At 37.0% G+C, this 17,780-nt stretch overlaps 1 protein-coding gene across 3 annotated transcripts in view; it reads right to left on the bottom strand.

Annotated features, from left to right (window-relative positions):
• Window positions 1–17,358, bottom strand: part of LOC106881775 (uncharacterized) — a 74,116-nt gene extending 56,758 nt beyond the window's left edge. Inside the window, exons 1-2 of one of the 3 annotated variants that reach the window (XM_089343681.1) lie at window positions 16,860–17,358; window positions 12,439–12,556 (exon numbers count right to left, since the gene is read on the bottom strand). The gene's annotated coding sequence lies outside the window, so the exon portion shown is untranslated. The remainder of the gene's footprint in view (window positions 1–12,438; window positions 12,557–16,859) is intronic. The other 2 variants (XM_089343682.1, XM_089343680.1) reach the window with 2 other exon arrangements.
• Between the last annotated feature and the right edge of the window lie 422 nt (window positions 17,359–17,780).

Raw genomic sequence — 17,780 nt, 5'->3', positions numbered from 1 at the left:
CGTGCGGGTGACACGTAAAAGCACCCACTACACTCTCTGAGTGGTTGGCGTTAGGAAGGGCATCCAGCTGTAGAAACTCTGCCAAATCAGACTGGAGCCTGGTGTTGCCATCCGGTTTCACCAGTCCTCAGTCAAATCGTCCAACCCATGCTAGCATGGAAAGCGGACGTTAAACGATGATGATGATGATGATGATGATATATATATATATATATATGCATATACACATATATATATATACATACATTATATATATATATATATATATATATATATATATATATATATATATATATATATATATATATATATATATATATATGTATATATATACATACATATATATAAATACATTATATATATACATACATACATATATATACATACATATATATGCATACATATATATATGTGTGTGTATGTATATATAAAAAGGGGTAAAAGAGATCAAGAATGGAGAAAATACCATCTTTTATTGATGATTACACCATAGATTACCAATGATCATTTCTATTGTGCCAGCATGTTTAAATATAGAACAAAAGGTATGAGATACCAATCAAACCGATATATATGAAAACGTATGCCAACACAATGTTATCAAGGTAATACAAAACAGGCTCTTTGTTTAAGTGAACTGAGATGATATCTCTAATACATGAACACATACAAAAAGCACGTTAAGAAGAAATATAATATTTTAAGAAATGCCAGTTTAGTATTTCAAACTCATGATGACACCAGTAGATAACAAAGAAAATGAAAAATAAACAGAAATTCTACATCATGACATTTAATTATCTCACTATTAATGTATGCTGAAGACAATTAGAAAAATTATTCCTATTAGATTATAGGAAAAGCAAATATAATTAAGGCATTATTTACTATTGAAACATTTTAATGCTTTTCCATATTTATTGGAACATTTCAATGTATGATTGCTTCTGTAATTTAATAATTCTAAATTACAAGTAATTATATGATACATTTCCTCTAGGCATAGACCACATTTAAAATTACCACTATTGTATGATGGAGTGTAACTAATAATGGATCACTTTATATCATAGTTAATGTTTCTGTCTTTCCCAATGCATTCACTAAGATTTGTAGAATTACATTTTTTGGGGTTCTGGGTTCAGTCCTGTGTATGGCACCTTAGGTAAGTGCCTTCTACTATAATCCTGGACCAAAGACTTGTGAATGGATTTAGTAGATGGAAAGTGAAAGAAACCCATTGTATGTGTGTGTGTGTCTGTTTGTTTCTGTATTTGTCTCCTGTCACCACTTGAAAACCAGTTGGAGTGTTTACATCCCCATAACTTAGTGGTCTAGTAAAAGAATAAGTACCAGGCTTTTAAAAAAAGCTAAGTCCTGGGGTCAATTTATTTGACTAAAAATCCTTCAAAGCATGGCCACAGTCAAATGACTGAAACATGTAATAAATATTATATATATATATATGTGTGTGTGTGTGTGTGTGTGTGTGTGTGTGTGAGGGGTTGCTGAAAAGTTCCTGGCTTTAAGGGTATTGCAAAAGGCCTAGTTGGAGGATCAACCTTCTGAGTTCTTTTACAGGGCTTAGAAAAACTGCAGGACCACTGCAATAAATGTATGACTCTGAGAGGGGAATATGTTGAATAAAATCATAATTAACTGATCCTCCTGTATTTTCTTTTCCCCGAAGACAGGAACTTTTCAGCACACCCTTGTGTGTGTGTGTGTGTGTGTGTGTGTGTGTATACACACACACACACACAGCGTGCGGTGAATAAACTATTGTTTAAATTATGCAAAAATGAAAATAATGCTGACATCTCATTTTAAGAGAAATATTTAGCAAAATTACATAAAAATATCTTGAAATACTAAAGAGTAAATTTATTCAATAAAATTGCTATTGGCTACGACTGAGGCCTACAGATGACTCGAGAATCTCCTGCAAAACTCTTGGACAGTCTCTTTGTTTAAGTTGGTGAATGCTGCCATAATCCTTGCCTTCAGTTCATCTTTGGTGTTACAAGGAGTTTTGTTGATCTCTCGCTCAGCTGCGCCCCACACATAATAATCAAGGGGGTTGCAGTCTGGGGAGTTAGGGGGCCAGATGTTAGAGGCTAATGTGGTTGCAGAAATTGTCTGGCAGCCATGACTGGGTTCTCCTGCTTGTGTGGCATGGTGCAGAGTCCTGTTGCCAGACATAGAGTCTTCTAGTAACCACCCACTTGATCCAGGGCAGCACTATCTCCTCCAGGCACTTGATGTAGACCTCCATGCCGAGTCTGAGGCCATGTGGGAAGATGAATGTAAGTATAACGTTGCCATCACTAGTGATCACTCCAAACACCATGATGTTGACTGGATGTTTGATTTTTATCACTCTCAGTATATGTCCTCAGATTGATACCCAAACACACTGAAATGTTCATATTGGAGCTTCCGACACAAATTCCAAGTAGTACTGCATGTCGTTTCCAAATTTCTGGCAGAGTGAATTGCATCATGGTGCTGTTTTTCTCACAGACAGTGCCTAACTGACCCTATTATACTGTGTAATTGACAAAATCAAAAACAAACAACGCACATGCGTAAAATTAAAAATATAAAACAGCAATAATTTACCCATCACACCCTGCATATATATATATATATATATATATATATATATATATATATATATGATGATGATGATGATGATGATATATATATATAAGTATATATGAGTTAGCGGTTAGACAACCATCTAAGGGATAATAAATATCTAATATACTACTGGAGGGATACATATTTATATCCAAATGCTTACTGTTGCAAAGCAATAGTATAATTGAATAATAGGTACAAGTGGAGGTAAGCAAAAGTTTATCCAGAATTTATATAAGGCAAGAAAGAAAATGGAACAGGGATTCAATTGACAAACAACAGTAAGATCCATTTATTATAATCTTAGAAATAAATAAATAAATGTTTATTCCTATTATTATAATAAATAAATCATACTGATGTTTGTCAATTGAATCTCTTCTCCATTTTCTTCCTTGCCTTATATATATGTGTGTGTGTGTGTGTGTGTGTGTGTGTGTGTGTGTGTGTGTGTGTGTGTGTGTGCATGCATATATGTGTATGTAGGCTCAAAATGTAAAAGACTTTTTCATTTTCCTGAGCATCAAACTAATATACTTGCTTGTTGTTCATACACCTGTCTTTGTGTTTTGTTTTTCTATAAATTTCAACTATATATATATATATATATATATATATATATATATATATATATATATATATATATATATATATATATATATATAGTTGAAATTTATATGTTATATATATATATAGCTGATATTTATATATATATATATATATATATAACAACATGAACAAAAAATGGAGAATATTATATTTTCAGCTGATGATTACACTGTATGTACTAGCAATGATCATTTCTATTGTTCCAGCATATTTAGATATCGAAAAAAAATGTACCAAATACCGTCAAACCAATATATCTGAAAACTTATGCTAGCACAATGTTATCAAGGTAATACACAACAGGCTAAATTCAAAGTGAACTAAGATAATATCTCTAATAAAGGAACGTATAAAAAAAGAACGTTAAGAAGAAAAAATATTCTAAGTAAAGCCAGTTTAGTATTTAAACTTATGATGACGTCAGCAGATAACGAAAGAATAAAAAATAAACACACAAGTTCTACATCATGACATTTAGCTATCTAGCTACTAACTAACATATGCTAAAAAGTTGAGAAAAATTATGCTTATTATAGGAAAGGCAAATATATTTAAGGTGTTATTTACTGCTTAAATGTTTTTCTGTATGAACTGTATATATATTGAATTTCCTGAATAAGGGGGTAGAATGTTTAGGGACAGTACTCTTTTCACTATCCATAGGTCTAGTAAGGTTAATTTCGAAAGGTGTTGGAAAAATCTTTATAAATTCTTTAAGTGTCTTGGTCTGTCTATTTCCATAGAAAATTAATATAGTACGGTTAAGTTCCTTGATGTTACCAACCATGTCATATGAGGGCTTAAAGTATATGAATAAAAATTCTAATCATCCTAGATACATGAGAAATTCTATCATTAAAAATATATCAACTTGTATTTCGAGGTTTCCTGCTAATGAGGATGTATTTGTATAAAACGAAAAGTACTGTAACCATGCATTATCTGAAGTTGTGTATAAGGACAAAATTTACTATATTCAGAATCAAAATGCTCATAAAATTCCTGGTAATGATAGGATATTAAATATGATGATCCTTCATTGAGATTGCAATAAAAATAAATACATCAAACAATTTTATTTAAGCAACTGAGTAACAGCAAGAATAATGGTGCAAATAAGACTGGAAATAAACATATTGATATTTATTTCAAGTTTTGGCACAAGGCCAGCAATTTCAGGGGTACTTCAACTGGCATATATTGGAAGTAATTGATTGGTTCATTGATATTAAAGATAAAGAAATGTACTAAATTTATTCAATTGTGATATAAACTCCTATAATCATTTTCTTGAACTAGTTTTTGATACTTTAGGTGAAGGTACCTTCAACTGTGAGATTGATAAAACCTTTATTATAACACCTAAAAATAATATTGATTATAATATAATACTGCTAATAATTCTGGTTTAACACCTAATTCTGAGAGTAGAATTGGTACTAGTTCCTTTAACCATGAGTGCTACATATGAGTGAATAAACACCAATGTAATGTCATAAACAAAATTGTGTCCCTTAGAAAACCAGTGTTTAAGGAAGAATAAAGTATATCAATGTTAGATAGTTGCAGGGGATCATACATACTATTACATAGGTTCTTCTGCTACAATTTGGAAATCTAGATTACATAACCATTCTTCATTCTTCTTCATTTAAGTATAGAAGAAAATGTAATTTTACGAATCTTAGCAAATGCATTTGAAATTTGAATATGAGGAATATTAACTATGATTAAAAGTGGTCCATTATTAGTTACACTCCATCATACAATACTGGTAATTGTAAATGTGATCTATGGCTAGAGGAAATGTATTATATAACTACTTCTAGATTGAAATTATTAAATTGCAGAAACAATCTTACATTGAAATGTTCCAATAAATATAGAAGAACATTTAAGTATTTCAATACTAAATAACTATAGTTGTTAAGCATAATTTTTCTAAATGTTTTCAGTATATATTAAGAACTGCATAACTAAACGTTGTGATGTAGCATGTCTATGTTTATTTTTATTTTTTCATTATCTACCAACGTCATCATAATTTTAAATACTAAACTGGCTTTTCTTAAACTATTATATTTCCCCTAAATGTCCTTTTTGTATGTATTCATGTATTAGAGATATTATCTCATTTTACTTTGAATTTAATCTGTTTTGTATTACCTTGATAACATTGTGTTGGCATAAGTTTTCAGATATATTGGTTTGACTGGTGTTTAGTACATCTTTTTCTATTTATAAATAGAAACAATAAAAATAATCATTGAAAATGTATGGTATAATCATCAATTGTTCATATTGTCATATAGTCCACATTTCTTGAAATTCTTTGAAGCAATATTTTGATCTGCTTGTCATACATGAGGAATTACCTTCTACTTAAATTTATTGGTATCTGATTGTTTGATGAATATAACTAAGTTTGCTTAACACTAAATGCTTTTGAGATATCTGTCTGGATTTATTAATCCCTTTTATCACTTGTTTTATGTGTGTGTGTGTGTGTGTGCGTGTGAGGTCTGATCAATAAGTATCCGGACTGTTGCCACAGTAACGAAGCTAAAGCATGCAGAGTGAAGCTGCTTGGCACAGATTGACCTTGAACTCTGCTGTGCATATGCACTAAGTTTTAACATTCTAGCTCTCACTTCCACGGTTTACAGCAGTGCTTGGAAGGAGGGTGTGTAGTATGGTCAATGTGACAATCACATACTACACACCTTCCTTCGAAGCACTGCTGTAAACAATGGAAGTGAGCTAGAACGTTAAAACTTAGTGCATATGCACAGCAGAGTTCAAGGTCAATCTGTGCCAAGCAGCATTACTCTGCATGCTTTAGCTTTGTTACTATGGCAACAGTCTGGATACTTAATGATCAGACCATGTATATGTATATATATATATATATATATATATATATATATACATGGTCTGATCACTAAGTATCCAGACTGTTGCCATAGTAACAAAGCTAATGTATATATATATATATATATATATATATATATATATATATACACACAAACAAGTAAATAACAAACGATGGATGAATGTTAGTTCATTACAGCTGTTTCTAACACATTTTTTAATAGACAAATGACTACATTACATCATAGCAGTGTTTCTACTGTGTTCATGGATTGTTCTTCTATTGTTTGAAATTCTGTGTATCATCTGATGAAAACAGTTTTTTGCTATGATGTAACGTACTCATTGATCTATTAAAAAATGCATTAGAAACAGCTGTAATGAATTGACATTCATTCATGGTTTGTTATCTATTTATTAGCTTATAATACACCAAAAGGGATTCTTGACCTGTCGGACATCCTGGAGCATACCAAACACCGTGTGACCAATACAACGTATGCTTTGGGCCAGTCCCTAGGCACTAAATACTTGTAAGGGTTAAATTCTCTGTATGCAAACCTGAATATTTAACCAGATGTACTTCAGGACCCAGTATATTTATTCAACTAAAGGTGGTATTTACAAGTCAATTTGATCCAACCTGATGATGCATATATATTTACACAGACACACACATCTGTGTGTCTGTGTTCATCACCCACCACTGCAAGACAGCTGGTGTTGGTTTGTATATGTTCCTGTACTTAGCAGTTCAGTATAAGAGACTGGTAGAATAAGAATCAACCTTAAAAGAAATAAGTACTGAGGCCAATTTGTTCAAGGTATGGCCCCAGCATGGCCAAATTCCAATGACTGAAACACAAAGATAAAAAGTTGGATCTCAGCAGGATTTGAACTCACATCATCTTTTGCCAAAGGATGCTTATACAATAAACAGAGATTAAACTTACCATGGGAAAACTGATGCACAAGACTTTCTGAATGGCACACCCAATGACAAATTACCCTGAATTTTTTAAGTAGAGCAGCCCACCTGACTATGTGCTATGTCCCATGTGACTTGTTTCCCCCCAAAAGGTTGTCCAAGTCTCATTTTAAATAGATCAAAGATATCAGCCATTAGTAAAAGAAAATATTAAAAAAGCAAAACAAAATCCAAACTCCAAAACTGTGGTTAAGTGCTGACATATTTAGTGTCTTGATAGAAGTGAAAAACTAAACTCAAATAATTGAGTGATTAACAGTTGTTACATACAAAGAAAACAAGTAATAATAATAATAATAATAATAACCTCTCTACCAGCCATTACACAGACAACAAAAGTTCTAAAATTAGAGAACATAAGCAGAGAAAGAAAATGAATATATTGAAACAGAAAAACTCTACAATGCTGTTTGTATTCTAGAATGTTCCACAAAATGTTTAACATATAGGAGGAGAAAGGAGGAAGGAAAAGAATGGTGAGGGGGTGACCTGAATGAAGTTACTATAATTATAAGCAGCCTGTTTTGAAGTTTTTGTCTTCATTAAGTATTTTCATCTGACTTGTTTATTTTTCCTTTCATTTTATTTTAAAGTGTTATTTTAGATTATGGGTGTGTTATGATGTGGGTGTGAGTTATGATGCGATGGTTTTACTTTGAAAAAACAAAATTGTAATAATTCTTTTGGTTAACCACACTCACACACATGTATACACATATAGATGCTAAACATATGCATACACACAGCATTCAGTTCTTCATAGTTGGGTAATGTAATTTGAGGTTTGCAGGTGCAGCTACATGTGGTTAAGCAGTCTGACCCCCAACCATGTGGTTCTGTGTCAGATTCAACTATATGGCAGCTAATAGCAGCAGCAGCAGCTGCAAGTGCAGCACCCTTTTTCGGTGGAGTTCTACTGGATGTTTGACCAAAGCTTTGTGAATGGAATATTTGATAGATAAAAGTTGCGTGGAGGAATCTTGTTGTCAGTGTGTGTGTGTGTGTGTGTGTGTTTTTATAGTTTGGTCAGATGGTTGTACTTATAACAGGCATACTATTGTGCTTTAACTTTTCACTAACACAAAGACATTCACACGCACATGTACCTACATACATACATTTACAGTTGAAGACAACAATTTGATTCACACACACACACACAAATCTTTTTATCTTTTACTTGTTTCAGTCATTAGACTGCAGCCATGCTGGGGCACACCTCAAAGAATTTTTAGTTGAATGAATCAACACCAGTACTTTTTTTCCTTTTAAAGCCTGGAATTTATTCTATTGGTCTCTTTTGCTGAACCGCTAAGTTACAAGGATGTAAACACACCAACACTAGTTGCCAAGTGGTGGTGGGAGACAAACACACACACACACATATATATATATATATATATATATATATATATATATATATTGGGTCAGCCCATAATTAATGCGGTTTTTTTAATTGCCTGAACTTAAAGCTGGAGGGGGGACAGGATAAACTACCTGCATCAACTTGTTACAAAGGCAGGTAGTAATTTTTACTTTGTCCTTATTCTTAGTGCAAGCTTGCACATAACCTAGCGGTGCAGCAAAAGAGCCTGATAGAATAAGTACTAGGCTTACAAAGAATAAGACCTGGAGTCGATTTGTTCGACTAAAGGCGGTGCTCCAGCATGGCTGCGGTCAAATGACAGAAACAAATAAAAGAATAAAAGCATACCTACATACATACATACAGACAGACATACATACGTGCATATATATAAACGTACACACACCAAAGTGCATGTATGTTTTTGTGAATATATATGTAGTGTGCATTTGTCTTTGATGAGTGGTTTTTGTCACTGTTTAACCCTTGGCCATTTATTATTCAAACAGACATGTGATCATCAATGTTCTAGCTATGACACTACCAAACTTTTATAAATCCAGTACAACTCCTATGAAGAAAACATTATTGCACATTGGACCCTTAAACATGAACAGCATTTAACCTTGAGACCTCTTGATTACTTTAAATGCCTGGCCTTGTCATCATTGAGGATTTCTCTTTTGGTCAGCAGTCATCTTTGATATTGTAAAAACTACATCAAAGACACTGGTCTTTCCTTTCTGGGCCAAGAAATACTTCAGCTCCCCAACGCACCCAACTAACAATCTTTTATAAAGTTCAGGTGGGGCCCATAATGGAGTGCCACTCCTAAAGCTAGGAAGGGGCCACTAATTTTATAACCACAGACATCTGAGTCTGTGAATGTCTGTGTGTGTGTATAAAGAGCAGAACTGTCCCCGATGTGCTGTTGTTACGCAAACAAATCTGGGAGAGTGCTGCTGCAACACAAAGACACAAGAGACAATGCTGCTGTTGATACACACATATTTCCAATGTAATCTCTCTCATGTTATAACTCTGTTACTTTTGCTGCTGATGAAGCTAACAGCAGAAATTTAGGTCTACCAACACTGGGAGACCTTCACCTGCAGCTGCTATTTTTATGTGCTTTTAACAGTATATTAACCACAGACATCAGGGAGAGTGAATGTCTGTGTGTGTAAACAGCCATAGTGACCCAGATGTACTGCTGTTATACAAACAAATCAGGAACAATGTTGTTGTTACAAATGCATTCGGGACAGTGCTGTTGTTACAGAAAGACATCAGGGACAATGCTGTTGTCAATACACACTTACATATCTCCAATGTAATCCCATGTTATATAACTCTGTTACTTTTGCTGCTGATGAAGCTAACAAGCAGAAACCTAGGCCTACCAATGCTGGGAGACTTTCACCTGCAGCTGCTATTTGCCTGAGCTTTCAGCACTACATTATAACCACAAACAAATGGGACAGTGTAAAAACAGTGTCCTAGATGTACTGCTGGTACACAAAAATATCTGGGACAGTGCTGCCGTTACACAGACATTTGGGACAATACTGTTGTTGATACACACTTACACATCTTCAATATAATTTCCTGTTATAACTCTGTTACTTCCTACATAAATAACCCCTATATAACCCACCCCACTTTACTATACCCTGCATCAGAGGTTTTCATCATGGGTGATACTGCCCCCAAGGAGGTTGCTGTGCATGTTGAAGGGGGCATTAGGCTTTAAGGGCGCTGAGGGGTGGGGGTGAGGTAGCATAATTAACATACTAAATTTTACCTCTAGTAGTAATTATATTATGCATGATATAACTAGTAATAGTGATTAAAATAAAACAAGAGAGAAGTGTGCTGCTATTTCTTGCAGATCAAGCAACTGTGTAGGACCTCCATAGTTGCTCAACCTGCATAGAAAATTTAGCTAGATCTCATCAGGTACAGAGAAGTCATTAACTTGTAATCTATAAAATAAATTTTACAACTTCTGTCTATTAATTTTTTAATTATTTCACTGTTAAAAGCTTTTATAATCCAACAAGCGAAGTAACTAGTTAGAAGAATCTCTATAAAAGACAAAAGTAGTAACTATACTGAGGAGTAATGTTTGTCACTATGTCAATATGGTCATTTGATGTTACTATTGTTTAACCCCAGGCTGAGCCTCTGCCAGCTAGTTACTGGTGCAACCTGCACCCTGTAGATATTGCAAGCAAGGGAGCAAACCCCTACTGTCTTCCAGCAAATGATGGGATCACGAGACCAAATGGTTTCTGATTGTTTGTGCCCATCTTCAGTCATAAACACTCAACTGTTAGAAATAGTAGGGATTAGCTTCAGCTTGCTATATGTAGAAAAATAAGTGACCATCGGTCACTGGTCTTACAACAGGCAAAGTAACTAGTTAGAAAAATCTCAATAAGAGATGAAAGTAGTAGCTATACTGAGGAGTAATGTTTGTCACCACATCAATATGGCTGTTTGATGTTACTACTGTTTAACCCCAACCAGAGGTTTAATCCCAAGCCAGCTGGTTATCAGTGCAGTCTGCACCATGTATATATTGCAAGCAGGGGAGCAAACCCTTACTATTGTCTAGCAGATGATGAGATCACTAAACCGAAAGGTTTCGGGTTATTTGTTCCCATCTTCAGTGGTGAACAACTGACTGCTAGAGATATAGCAGGAATTTACTCCAGCTCACAATATAACCATTACTTCTTTAACCAGTATTTCTATAATCCATTTTTTGAGTAAAATCTATAAACTATCATCCATTTTAAGTTGGTTTAGTCACGATGCTTCACTCACCACTTAGGTGGGTGCTAGGTATAACAAATACTTAAAAAAGGGGTGCTACAAAAACAAAAAATAGGTTAAGAATCACTGCCCAACATCATCGTACCCCTATAGAATCCATGTCATGCCCCAGCATCCTATGTTATTTTATAGATTATTATACCCCAAGTATACCTGATGTCACATCTTTGTACTCCAAGATACACTACACCACTCAACTATACCCTGCATCATTATATGCTTACATACCAACACCATATCCCAATGCAGATGCTTTACTTGCAGACATTCCTTCAGGGATTTCTGAAGTGGACAGGAAGTGTATGGACTTCATGAATCTCCGAGGAAGACCTCATAAACATTATAAACATCCTCTCTAGTAAACGAAACAACAAATGTGGTACAAGTGAATCCACACAACCCAGTTTTCAGTGAGGTAACCAAACTAATAAGAACCTTAAGAAGAAAGTATCTCAGCAGCTGATGTTTCCTTGACACGAAGTAACGTGAATATTTGCTGCTGATGTGGCTAACAAGCAGAAATCTTGAGCCATTGATTCTATCACCATTGCTGGGAGACGTTTGTTCTGTAGTGCTCCAACAGATGGCAGCAGATGGTTGCGTGTACAGTGAGAGCTAGCAGTGACCTTCACGAGGCTGTATGCCAGGTGACATCGCTGTGTTTACTTTGCAAGTTGGGAAATTTGTGTTTTCGTGATCATGTGTATGTTGTAGACCGTGATTTTGTCATGGACAAGAACAAAGAGCCAATGTAAAATTTTGGATTAAACTTGGGAAGTCTGCTACAAAGACATTGAGCATGCTTCAGCAAGCTTACAGCCATGAGGCAATGGGTCATACACAATGTTTCAAGTAGCACAGGTGCTTCAAAAGCAGAATAACATCCCTGTGATTTGGAAGACCTGCAATGAGTGTCACCCCAGGAAATGGGGTATTGTGCATCAAGAATTCATCCCTCAGGACAGACCATCAGTTGAGAGTTTGACTGTGATGTTTTAAAACGTTTGAAGGAGATAAGAGAGTATTGTAGTTCGCTTGAAGCATTGTGTATTGTTTGTAAAGAATAAAAAGTTTAGAATGGTATAACAATGCACTATAGAACAAAAAATGGACTATATACCTGTTGTAATTTGGTTATCTATAGTCCGATGATATTTCGGAATTACAATTCCTTCTTCAAATCTTCTTAGCTGGAGTCTCTGCTATTAAAGGAGGACATTCAGTGAAAGTGACTGAATCTGCGGAGCACAAAAAATTGAAGTCTTCACAACGACAATGCATCCTGTCACTGAGCTCTCCGCACTCAGAGCTTCTTGCCAAAAACAACATGGTATCAATTCTGCACCCACCCTATTCACTAGATTTAAACACCTGTAGGCTTCTATCTCTTCCCCCAAGATGAAAATGCAGCTTGAAGGTCACCGTTTTAACACTGTTGTCGAGACCCAGAGTGAATCACAGAAGGTCTTTGACTTGCTTATGAAAAATGACTTCCAGGCTGGATTCCAAAAGTGGCAGGAATGCTGGAGTTTGACTGGGGCGGTACGTCTGTCAAACGGTAACGCAGGTGGCCCAAAGCAGGCTCAGCGTGGACGGAAACCACACGTCAAGCAAAAGGGCAAAAGCTCGCTCAATCTCAATTTTCAGCACAGCTTTGCTGTGCAAGGTGACTATTTCGAAGGAGACGATGTTAAAACTTAAGGCGCAGGAGTGGCTGTGTGGTAAGTAGCTTGCTTACCAACCACATAGTCTCGGGTTCGGTCCCACTGCGTGGCACCTTGGGCAAGTGTCTTCTACTATAGCCTTGAGCCGACCAAAGCCTTGTGAGTGGATTTGGTAGACGGAAACTGAAAGAAGCCCACCGTATATACGTATATATATGTGTGTGTATATATATATATATATATATATATATATATGTATGTATGTATGTATGTGTGTGTATATATATATATATATATATATATATATGTATATATGTATGTATGTGTGTGTGTATGTTTGTGTGTCTGTGTTTGTCCCCCCAACATCGCTTGACAACTGATGCTGATGTGTTTAGGTCCCCGTAACTTAGTGGTTCGGCAAAAGAGACCAATAGAATAAGTACTAGACTTACAAAGAATAAGTCCTGGGGTCGATTTGATTCGACTAAAGGCGGTGCTCCAGCATGGCCACAGTCAAATGACCGAAACAAGTGAAAGAGAGTAAATAAGTTATTTTTTATTAAACATAACTAGTGTTGGAATCTTCTGACACCACCTTCTATAAGAGACGCTTTCTCAAAGCAAATATTGCAGTTGAGAAAGCTTTAAAACATATACATACTTTGAATATGATGTACAGATTGTTAATAAGAATGTTTAAACTTTTTTCTTTGTTTTCATTGATACTGGACAACAGTTTTTGAAAATTGTAAAGAGTAGAAAAAACTATTTGCTGTTTGATGTGTTCAGGCAAGGCTATGTGTTTAAGAACTCACCTTGTAACTATGTAGTTCTGGGTTCAATCCCACTGCATAGAACTTTGAGCAAGTGTCTTCTACCAGAGTTCCAGGCCAATTAACACCTTATGAGTGAATTTGATATATGGAAACTGTGTGGAAGCCTGTCATATATGTGTGTGTGTGTGTGTGTGTGTATGTGTGTGTGTGTGTGTGTGTGTGCGTGTGTTTGTCCCACCCACTGCTTGGCAACTAGTGTTGGTTTGTTCAAGTCCCTTTAACCTAGCAGTCCACAAAAGAGACTGACAAACGAAGTACTGCATTAAAAAAAAAAAAATACTGGGGTTGATTTGTTTGACTAAACCCATCAAGGCAGTACTCCAGCATGGGCACAGTCCAATGACTGAAACAAGTAAAAGTTAAAAGGTATACATATGTATGTGTGTGTGTGTGTGGCTGTGTGGTAAGAAGCTTGCTTCTCAATCACATGGTCCCAGGTTCAGTCCCACTGTGTGGCACCTTGGGTAAGTGTCACTATAGCCTCGGGCCGACCGAAGGCTTTTGAGTAGATCTGGTAGATGGAAACTGAAAAGAAGCCTATCGTATATATATATATATATATGTTTGTGTGTCTGTGTTTGTCCCCCCAACATCGCTTGACAACCGCTGTTGGTGTGTCTATGCCCCGTAACTTAGCGGTTCGGCAAAAGGGAACGATAGAAAAAGTACTAGGCTTACAAAGAATAAGTCCTGGGGTTGATTTGTTTGACTAAAGGCGGTGCTCCAGCATGGCTGCAGTCAAACAACTGAAACCAATAAAAGAATATGTGTGTGTGTGTGTGTAAAGCAAAGCTGACCCTAGCCTGTTGAGACCTCTCTAACCACAGCATCAAATGTAATTCTGAACTCAATCATTTTTTTTTTAAATTTCATTTTTATTTTTGTTATTTTCCAACACCTGACCTGGTAGAATTAATAGCTAAATTTCCCTCATACTACATTTCAGTCTTAAATAAAAGATACATTAACCAACATACTCCTACATACTGCTAAATAGACGTGATGGTCATGGCTGGAATATCTTTGGTTACAAGCCACCTCAAATATGTCTGACCTGGGATTTAAAGACAATAAAGACAGGATGGGAGAAGTTGGAGGGAGATTTAGCTGCTATTTCTAACACACACAAACAGAAGCTAGCATCATTAACCTGATGCCCCACCGGGAAGGGCCACAGCAGTAGTTGTGTTTGATCCTGGGCTATCTCCGTTTTGACTACAACCACTTTCCAACAGAGTAGACACTGGAGACAGGACGACCAGGCCAAGCTGCAGCAGGGCATTACATCCAATTTAACACCGGCACTAGTGGGAGTTTCAAAGTGAGCATTCTGTCTGCTAAAAATAGCAGTCAAATTTCCTTAAAACTACACCTTATAGCTTTAGAGCGAAAAAAAAGGGACATTTTGAATGCAGTAGCATAACTGGGGTGGGGGATATGGAGGTAGTCATTTCTGGGTGGCACTTTCGGGTCTGCCGTATAAGTCTGTGTGGAGGCGCAATGACCCAGTGGTTAGGGCAGCGGACTCGCGGTCATAAGATCGCGGTTTCGATTCCCAGACTGGGCGTTGTGAGTGTTTATTGAGCGAAAACAGCTAAAGCTCCACGAGGCTCCGGCAGGGGATGGTGGCGAACCCTGTTGTACTCTTTCACCACAACTTTCTTTCACTCTTACTTCTTGTTTCTGTTGTGCCTGTAATTCAAAGGGTCAGCCTTGTCACACTGTGTCACGCTGAATATCCCCGAGAACTACGTTAAGGGTACACGTGTCTGTGGTGTGCTCAGCCACTTGCACGTTAATTTCACGAGCAGGCTGTTCCGTTGATCGGATCAACTGGAACCCTCGACGTCGTAAGCGACGGAGTGCCTACAACAAAATAAGTCTGTACAGAGAGCGGGGAGTGACAACCTGAAGGTCTGTGCTAGGCGGCACACGCTCAGGTTATTCTACTCGGGGAATCATGTAAAAATGTTGGGGTAGTCGCTGTTGGAATGTCTGATCATAGACTTACTCGCTAAGAGATGACCTGGAGCAGATCAACAACAACGTATAGATTCAACGAATGGACTTCTATGTGGTCGTTCGATTCGCTAAAGATAGCAGCCAAGTCTCTGTCTGAACAACAACAATGGAAGGACATGCTGGATAATGTGATCTTAGTAGAGTTCACTCTGTTGCCCACCCAATTTAACATCATCACTTGGCCCTCGGGTATCTTTAGTAGAGCCCACTCTGATGTCACCCAGTTTAACACAACCACCTGGTCCTCGGGTACCTTTGGTAAAGTCCACCCAGTTTAACACCACTACTTCGTCCTCGGGTACCTCTAGTAGATGGGGAGAGGGGACGGGCGGAAATCTTTCCCAGAGTAGACTCCAGCAAAGGTACTCAAAGACAACAAGCCATAAAACAGATACTGTACTCTTTCATATGGGCTTCCCCAGGGATTCCATCGACGAAATTTTACTCCAAAGATTTTGGTTCATCTAGTTATAGTAGAAGACACGTTCCTAAAGTGCCGCGAAAAGCGACTGAAGTGGAAACCCTTGTAGTTGCGAAGTGGATATCTTAAACTACACGGGCCATACTTACAACCAGAAGTAGAGCATTAAATCAGATCTATTATGGGTTCCTGGGACCATGGGGAGGAGCAGGTACTTATGGAACCTGGGGTACGATTGGAATGAAAGTTAAGTCAGTCAAAGCGGGGTTTGAACTCGCAACGATAAGGGTAATCGACTGTAACTGGATAACTGGAAAGAAATATTTTTGTGCAGCGCTCTACCGGCTATACAACAACAATTGAATCAATGATAGGAATAAGAATAACAATAAACGATGTATTGTATATGAATATATGTATATTATACATGCACATATCTTACACAGACATACAAAAACACGTGCATATGTATATATGTTTAAACGAAATTAAATGTACACACACACACACACACACATGTATGTATGTATATGTATATATATATATATATATATATATATATATATATATATACGTACACACACAGAGAAAAACTCACCGTGTTGTTAGGTAGATATTCCGTTCGAGTAAGAATAATCGCGGGTGCGCGCGTGTCTGTGTACGAGCCTGTGTATGTGTGTGCGCGCGTGGACATAGACGCGCGCGCGTGTGTGTGTGTTCGTTATTTCATTTAAAAGAGAAAGAAGAAAAAGGGAAGGCGTGACACAATCAACTTCTTCTTCTTCTTCTTCTTCTTCTTTGCCCGCTTCTGTTTCTTTCTTCCTCTCTCTCTCTCTTTGTCGAAACGAACGACGACAACAACAGAAACAACAATAACGCGACACACACGCACAAAACAAAATAACAGCAGCAACAACAACTGGAACATCTGCTGAAGTGCCCGGCTGTAGAACTGTGACAGGACACAGTTTCACATATACATAGCACTACTCACGCACACACACACACACGAATACATATGTGCACACTCGGACACGCACGCACACACACCCACACACCCACATTCAATCCTGTACACATACACACTCTCACGTACTAATTCTTTTGGGTAATAGAAAAGTTATGTTGGTATATGGAACTGGTGGCGGCGGTGGCGGTAGCTTTGGTGGTGGTGGTGATGGTCGTATATGTGGGCAGGAGTCCTAGTTATGAGAGGGGGAGGGGTCAGTGGTGGTATCAACAGTTAAAATGGTAAAGTTGAGGCGGTAGTAGTCAGTGGTTGTTGTTAGAAGTGATGATGATGATGATGGCGGTGGCGGTGGTGGTGGTGGTGGTGAAGGAGGTGTGGATGGTTGTGGTGGGTGAATGATGATGCGATGATTCTGGTGATAGTTGTGATGATGGTGTCGGATGTGTGGGATGGTGGGGCTGGAGGTGTTGGAAGAGATGTTGGTAGAAGTTTTTGTGGTGGTAGTAGGAACAAGGTGGTGGTGGTGGTGGTGTGTAATTGATGTTGTTG

The sequence above is a fragment of the Octopus bimaculoides genome, chromosome 27, assembly GCF_046866305.1.
Source record: "Octopus bimaculoides isolate indiv1 chromosome 27, ASM4686630v1, whole genome shotgun sequence".
NCBI classification, from domain to species: Eukaryota; Metazoa; Mollusca; class Cephalopoda; order Octopoda; family Octopodidae; genus Octopus; species Octopus bimaculoides.
Note: the sequence above shows the minus strand (reverse complement) of the source record. Positions and strands in the feature narration are given on the sequence as shown.